The sequence below is a fragment of the Amblyomma mixtum genome, chromosome 1 (assembly GCF_055824585.1).
Source record: "Amblyomma mixtum isolate Tamu chromosome 1, ASM5582458v1, whole genome shotgun sequence".
In the NCBI taxonomy this organism is placed as follows: Eukaryota; Metazoa; Arthropoda; class Arachnida; order Ixodida; family Ixodidae; genus Amblyomma; species Amblyomma mixtum.
This window is the reverse complement of record NC_143012.1, coordinates 61,693,997-61,701,326: the sequence shown is the minus strand read 5'-3', so window position 1 is coordinate 61,701,326 and position 7,330 is coordinate 61,693,997.

Below are 7,330 nucleotides of genomic sequence, written 5' to 3'. Positions count from 1 at the left end.
TTTCTGCGTAACGGGATCCTCGCTTCGCAGCAAGTCATCCCAGGCTGTTTCATGATTGAACTCCGCAGCCCCTGGGGAGCTCCCACATTCTATAGTTATGCGTACCAATGTACAGTCTTTGCCAAAAGTAACCCGGCACAGGTGGTTTGTTAAGTAGCCGCGTAGCGAAGCACTCATGGCAGCCCGTAAGCTCTGATTCTGTGTAAAAAAAGGTGAGACCTTGTCCTTACAGTATGGCACCGTTCGGTATTTAGGGCTGCTGTAAATGCTCCGTTATACGTTTTTGAGAAGCAAGAACCTGTTGCTCGGTTACTTTTGGCAAAGACTGTACCTTTAGCTCCACAGTATCTACATACCCTGTCATCTTAACTTGTGCTGATTGTATATACCTAAGATTTGTGGCGAAAAGTAGGCGCTCGTTTTTATCTTCCTCCAGGCCATTGCTTCCATTAGTGAGTTGCGATGTGCCTGGGGTGGTAATTGCCTTCTGTTGCTGCCCATGGCCCCCCCTGCCACCGGATACGGGCCAGTGTAGTTTCGGCTACTAGGCTTTGTTCCGGTGCAACGCACAGCGGTGGGTGGATCCGCCGGAATCCACTCTTGGGGTTGCGAATCCCCAGGAAAGGTGCAGCAGACTTTCCGCGACATTGTGAGCGTGTCGCGCCCACGATGCCCTATGCCTGAGTGGGAGGGCAGGTCCGAGAAGGGAGACGGACTGGGCACGTGGAATCCGGCTTAAAAGCAGAACTGGTGACTAGAACGGCTGTTTGCTTTTGGCGTGGTCGACGCGGTAGACGCGGTCGGGACTTTGTCGTTTTGCCGTTGGTGCTGGCGCTGCGGTAGACGCGGTTCCGACTTAGCTGTTTTGCCGAGCGACGAGATCGCCCGGGCAGACGCGGTCGTTCCAAAATTCGCAAAATTGAAAGTCACGGTTCCCTCTCGGTACGAGGGCGTACCACCCAGCCGCGGACGCGTTGGTTTCCGATCACGAAGAGCTCGGTGCCTCGCGGGGGCATGCGGCTGGGCGATCCAAGCTTGGGTTTTGGGGAAGCCGCCCTTGGCCTGAAAGCACGAAAAGAGATGGAGTAAGTAGCAGCAAACTCCGAGGCCAGTAAGCTCCGAAACGCGGGAAAGCCTGGCGGCTGTCTGAGTAACGGTTAGTAGACTGGTGAAATCGCAGAGGGCATCAAAGCCTGGCCCGGGCACGGGCATATATACCTTGTGGTAGCACGTGATGTCACTGCGGACATCAATCGAGATCTCAACCATGAAAGAGTGGGAGTATGGATTGAGGTTTCACATACTAAGCCAGGGCGATCGCTAGGCTTCACGATCGCCGCGAAAACCGTGAAAGGATGGCTGCAGCGTGTGCGAGTACTGCAGGATTAAGAGCCGAAGTACCGAACGAGTGCTGCGAAATATCCGTCTCTTAGTACTGTGGGAGGGTCGGGGTGGCGGAACCTGGCTTGGGGGAGGGGATCCTAGTCGAGCCCCTGTAGGTTTTTCCCTGTCTCGGACGGTCGGAGATCGCCGGCAGAACGTTCTCTGTGGAGTGGGAGTACGTCCAACGCCGAGGGCCCACAATTGGTGCACTGAGTGCTCGCCCTTCAAGGAGGCCTGAAAAGGAACTCAGGATCAAATCAAGCCAAATCTGGTCAAAATACCTGCTGTAACCAAATTCAACCTAATTCCCACAACCCAAACCAATTTCCAATTTCCCATTTCCAAACGCCCATCCCATCCCTCTACTTCCCAGGGGAGATCAGGGGAGTCTCCCCGGGCCCGCTTCCTCGGCGGTGGGTCGCTAAAGTAGAGCTTTCCCTATTGATTTCTTTCCACCTTCGGGTGGCAAAATCACAATTGCCCTCGGGCCAAATCTTTTATTTTGCTATTGGGCTTATACCCGCGATACATCAGTGGTGCGGGAGAGGCAAATTTTCTTATTCATTTTTGTCGCCTCAACTACCATTTGTTGAGTCTGCAACCGATTTCTCGGCATGTGACCGGTGCTTCTCTTAGGTTTTTTTTTTTGCATGCTGGTTGCTCCATCGTTGCCCGGAGGTAAGTTTATCGGGCAGAGGATGTGCGCAGGTTCATTCCCTGTGACGATTTGATGGGCTGGTGCCCATATTAAAGTCCTGGTTTTCTCCCTATCCAGACCTTAGAGGTGCCTCTTTGGCACCGGTGACGTCACCACTGGATGTCGTTACACATAATGACTGATTACTAAGTAAAGACCAATTTTCAACTAATGACTAATTACTGATTAATTACTATATACTAATTGTCTGCTAATTAACGGCTCAGAAATTCTCTGCCATCTCGGTGGACACCCGAACCGCACCGTACAGGAAGGGAGGAAGTGGCGGTGAAATAAGAAAGAGATATAACCCTCTGGACAACGGGAGGATCCCTTGGAACAGCCCAGGATATCCTGCAATCTGCCATAGACATCACCACCACTCATTTAGCAAACACAGGCCTCCGTTGCTCTCCAAATAAATCGGAACTCCTGCAACTGAAGCCCCTCCCCAGTGACCCCCAGATCGAACTACACATGTAAGGCAATCCAGTGCCCATTGTGCCTCAGGTGAAGATTCTCGGCCTTCTCATTAGCAACACACTCGATGCAACCACCACCCTTCAGCTCTTGCAAAAACAGACCAAACAGGTCGCTGCACTTATCAGGCGGGTGGCAGCACGCAATCATGGACTGTCTGAACGGGAGACCCTCAATATGACAAATGCACTAATCATTAGCCGCATTATATACCACCTCCCATACCACATACTCACTCAGCGGCAAACACAACAGGCAGACATCCTAATACGCACGGCTGTCACCTCCGCCCTACGTCTTCCACAGACGGTTAGCACGAAACGTCTCCTGGCCACTGGTACCCACAATACAGTGACCGAATTAATAGAGGCTCAACGCACCAACCAATTAGTCCGCCTGAGTCGCACAGAAACAGGACAACGCCTACTGCGACAGCTACGTCTCAATCCACCCATTCCCACCCCAACAAGTCCTACACCTTACATGATCTCTCTGCGCACTCAGGATCACATATATCAGAAGCCCCTACCACGCAATATGAGCGCTAGTTTCCATCAGGGTAGGCGGCAGGCTATTACACGAAAACATACAGCAACCGCTCCGATATCCTTTATGTCGACGCGGCACAAAATTCGAAACCAGGATATTTCACGGCAGTCGCAGCCTATGAAGACGGCACAGTGGGGGCCGCCGCCACTATCCGGACTAATTCGCCTGCAGAAGCGGAAGGAGCCGCCATCGCACTTGCTCTGGCCCACTCCACCATTGACAAAAACGTAACCGAAATTTGCACAGATTCCCAGGCCGCGTATCGCCACTACCTAAAGGGCGTGGCGACGCCGGCAACACATCGTATTCTTGCCACAGTCACCTCTCTCGACCGAACGGTTACTCTGTCGTGGGTCCCTGGGCATGCCTCGATCCCCGGTAATGAGCGCGTTCATGCGCTGGCCCGAGAACTCTCCTCCGGGATCCCGGATGATCAGGCACCCAACCCTGCGAAAGAGGCTACACCGGTCCTGTATACATATCATCAAATTACAACATTCTACAAATTCAGCCGCATGACACTGCCACCACCCCACAGTACCTTGTCGCCCTCATCCAGCGCCACATGCCGACAATTACAGACAGGCTGTTTTATTTCCCCCCACCGTCTCTCATGCTTTCACCCCACTTTTCCTCCTGATTGTACCACCTGTGGCGTGCCCAGATCTACACTTTTCCACTACCTTTGGGAATGTCCTTCCCCAAAGGCAGTACCCCCCATCCCCAATCCCACTCATTCTTCCTGGGAGGCTGCTTTACGGACCGCTCAGCCCGCCGGCCAGAAATGGCTGGTGGATCGGGCTTTACGTGAAGCGCAAGCCCGTGGACTCCTGGACCAACCCTGGAAGATTTTTTTTTTTGGTGTAATAAAGTTGTTTCCATCCATCCAAGAAAGAGAGAGGGAGGCCGTAATGAAGAAAATGAAAATTGTAGATGAGGAAAGGAAATGACGCAGTAACTGTCTCGCATATCTCGGTGTACACCCGTCATCCGTTTGTAGAGGAAGGCGGGAAGTGGGAGAGAAAGAAGAAAAAGAAAGAAGGGCCGTAATGAAGAAAATTAATTTCAGGAAAGTAAATTACGCAGTAACTGTGAATCCACGTCCAGGGCCGAAGATGTAGAAGGAACGTACAGCGAAACGCAGCGGCGAAAGACGACTTTACAATTCGACTGAGCGAGTTCCACTCGGACAGCTGCAGCTAACGCGTCACTCCAGGTTTAACCACAGCTAAACCACAGCCAATTTTTAAGGTGAAAGCCCTTAATGCCTCGTACTGTCGTTAGCAACCGTGTCGACAGCAGTGTCGGCAGAAGTGTCCGCGTTTTGACGGGTGTCCACCGAGATCCGCGAGACAGTTACTGCGTAATATCCTTTCCTCAAATACAATTTTCAGTTTCTTCTTTACCCCCTCTTTCTCTTCCTTCTTTCACTCCCACTTCCTCCCTTCCTGTACGGTGTGCTCCGGGTGTCCACCGAGATGACACAGAATTACTGCGCCATTTCCTTTCTTCAAAAAGCGTTGCGTTCAAAGGGCAAGGAATCGCGCCGAAAGGGTGGTGGCGTTCCTCCCTTCCTGTACGGTGCGGTTCGGGTGTTCACCGAGATGACCGAGAATTACTCCGTAATTTCCTTTCCTCAAAAAGCGTCGCGTTTTTATCGCGCTCAACGGGTGGTGGCGTTCCATGGACTGCCTGGCAGCGCTACAACGCGCTGTCGCGTTCCACTCCTAAAGGCGAAGCTTAAGCGTCATTAATTAGCAGTTAATTAGTATTTAGTCATTAATCAGTAATTAGCCAGTAATTTGTATTTTTTTATTATTTCGCCATCAATTACGTGTGACGTCATTCAGTGGTGACGTCACCAGTGTCACACGCACACAGTGGTGCGGAAAACGCTTTCGCCTCTACGCACTTTAGACAAAGTGCCCCTGAATTTTTTCTTACGGGTTAGTTTTAAACCAGGTAGATATTTTGATTAAAAATTTGGTGTAGTGTCTGCAGCGAAGCATCGACTGCGACAGCAGACGTGCTCGAACTTAATTGCTTTATGCATCTAAGGAAGCTATGCTGGTTTGGGGCTGAAAACATTGTGCGCTTAGCTCGGCAGCTTGCGCTCGCGGATCGGAAGTTTAACAGCTCTATTTTCAGTACAAGGCAAAGAAAAAAAAGCCAGGCCGCTTTCGTTTGTCTCGGGGAGGCAGGCATGTTTTCTCGAAGTCTGCGCGGCGAGGTTAGTGTGAGATTTAGTGGCATGTATCTGTGTATTGATTCATGGCATTGATAGCAGAGGTCGAAGTGTTCTAAATCAGTGGCATACCTCGGACGAAACAAATTCCTGTACCTTTACTGCCCCCTTACTCGAGCACAGCACGACAAGGTAATCGGGCCCTCTTTACACTATACAATGCAACACTAGAACAGGCCATTTGCACCCCCTTCAAGCCCCTCCTCAACCTCCACCGGGAGAGACATCACCCGCCTGTCTAGCTCACCAGGTGGCCGGTGGTTACTATCCCAGACTCCCTACCATCACTTTCCCAGACCCACCACAGTCTCCGATCTATTCCCCTAACCTCCGCCTCGCACCCATTGCACACAACATGCCTGCCCACGCACGCAAGCACACACACTCGCGCGCGCGCACACACACACACACACATACACGCACACATACACATGCACATACACACACGTAAACACGCGCGCGCAAGCCGCCGCCAAAATACGCAAACAAGCCACCCTTAAACACTACGGCGGTGGCCTACAAAGACGACTGCCGCACGGAAACCCCGGGCTCCACAGCAGCCTTCTTCCTCCACCCTTGCCTCTCTACAACCAGAGCACTCACACAACCGGCCCATACACCTCCCCACCCTCCACTCTCACCCTAGAAATACACGGGATCGCCAATGCCATCAAACACTGCGCCACCCTACCCCCCGCCCCCTCATACGTTGTCTGTACAGACTCCAAGGCAGCTCTGCGTTCCTTTCTCGAAAGAGCCTTCCCCTTCCCTACCCGATCGGCCTTAGACGCCGCCCTCACAGCATTGAGCCCACGACCGGTGGTCCTTCGGTGGATCCCTGGTCACATGGGCATTACCAGCCGTGAGCAGGCTCACCAACTTGCATCTATACACCGGCCACCCGGGATCCCATGTACGAGCATACCAACGGAGCAAGCGGTCAGGGCTTTCAAACACACTGTCAACGAATATTACACGCAGCAAAAATTGGACTTAGCTGACCTACCACCGCCACACCTATCCTTACCGAGCCGTGAAGCTTGCATTCTTCGCCGAATACAATTTAATCTGTTACATACATGAGCCAAACTTTATTTGTACCGGTACGCTTCCACACTTCAGTGCCCAAACTGTCCACACACACATGGAGACATAGAACACTGCCTTACACAGTGCCACGCAGCCTTCCAGTACCCCGGTTATCCTTTCCCCCCACTCTCACCATGGCCCATCTAGCTCGCCTTCCTGGTCCTGAAGCTGCAACGCACCCTCGCCACCTTGGCCCAGGACCTGTTAAAGGCCTAACGTAAAGGCTGTTAATGACCGTGTTACACCATCACCACGACCTTTGGCAGTATGGTTATCATCGTCGTGTGAACTTTATTAAAGAACAGAAGTTTAGAGCGTGCAGGCTTTTGGGCCCCGACGGCCCCACTGCACTCAAGCGTTTTATGTTCCTGCGGTCCATAACGCTGGCAGACCGGTCGGTAGCGATGGTTAGCACGACCGGGTCCTGGTAGCGCAGCAGGGACTCCCAGTCCCCCAGGTCATGAGGGTTTCTAGCCCCCGCAGGTGAGGATCCGTCAGGCAGTGACAAAGGAGATGGAGAGCAGAACCGAGAGGTATGGGACACCATGTACGGACTGCTAGCGTTATGGACCGCAAGAACATAAACGCTTGGGTGGAGTGGGCCGTCCGGGGGCCCGGGAGCCTGCGTGCTGCAGACTCCTACGTTTGATAGTAAAGTATTTGATGATGATAATGATGATGACAAAGGTCGAAGTGGGCAAAAAGGGGGTGATAGTGAGAAAGAGTGAGAGGAGAGGGTGTGTTCGTAATTTGTGCCAGAGGGTTTCCTGCCGATTGCTAAGAGACATATGTCCGGGGGGGGGGGGGAGGTATAGCTGACGCGACGCCTTGGAGGCCTGCGTCAGCTCGTTGAAAGTGTGCGCAGGTTGCTTTGTGAATCCCGGATG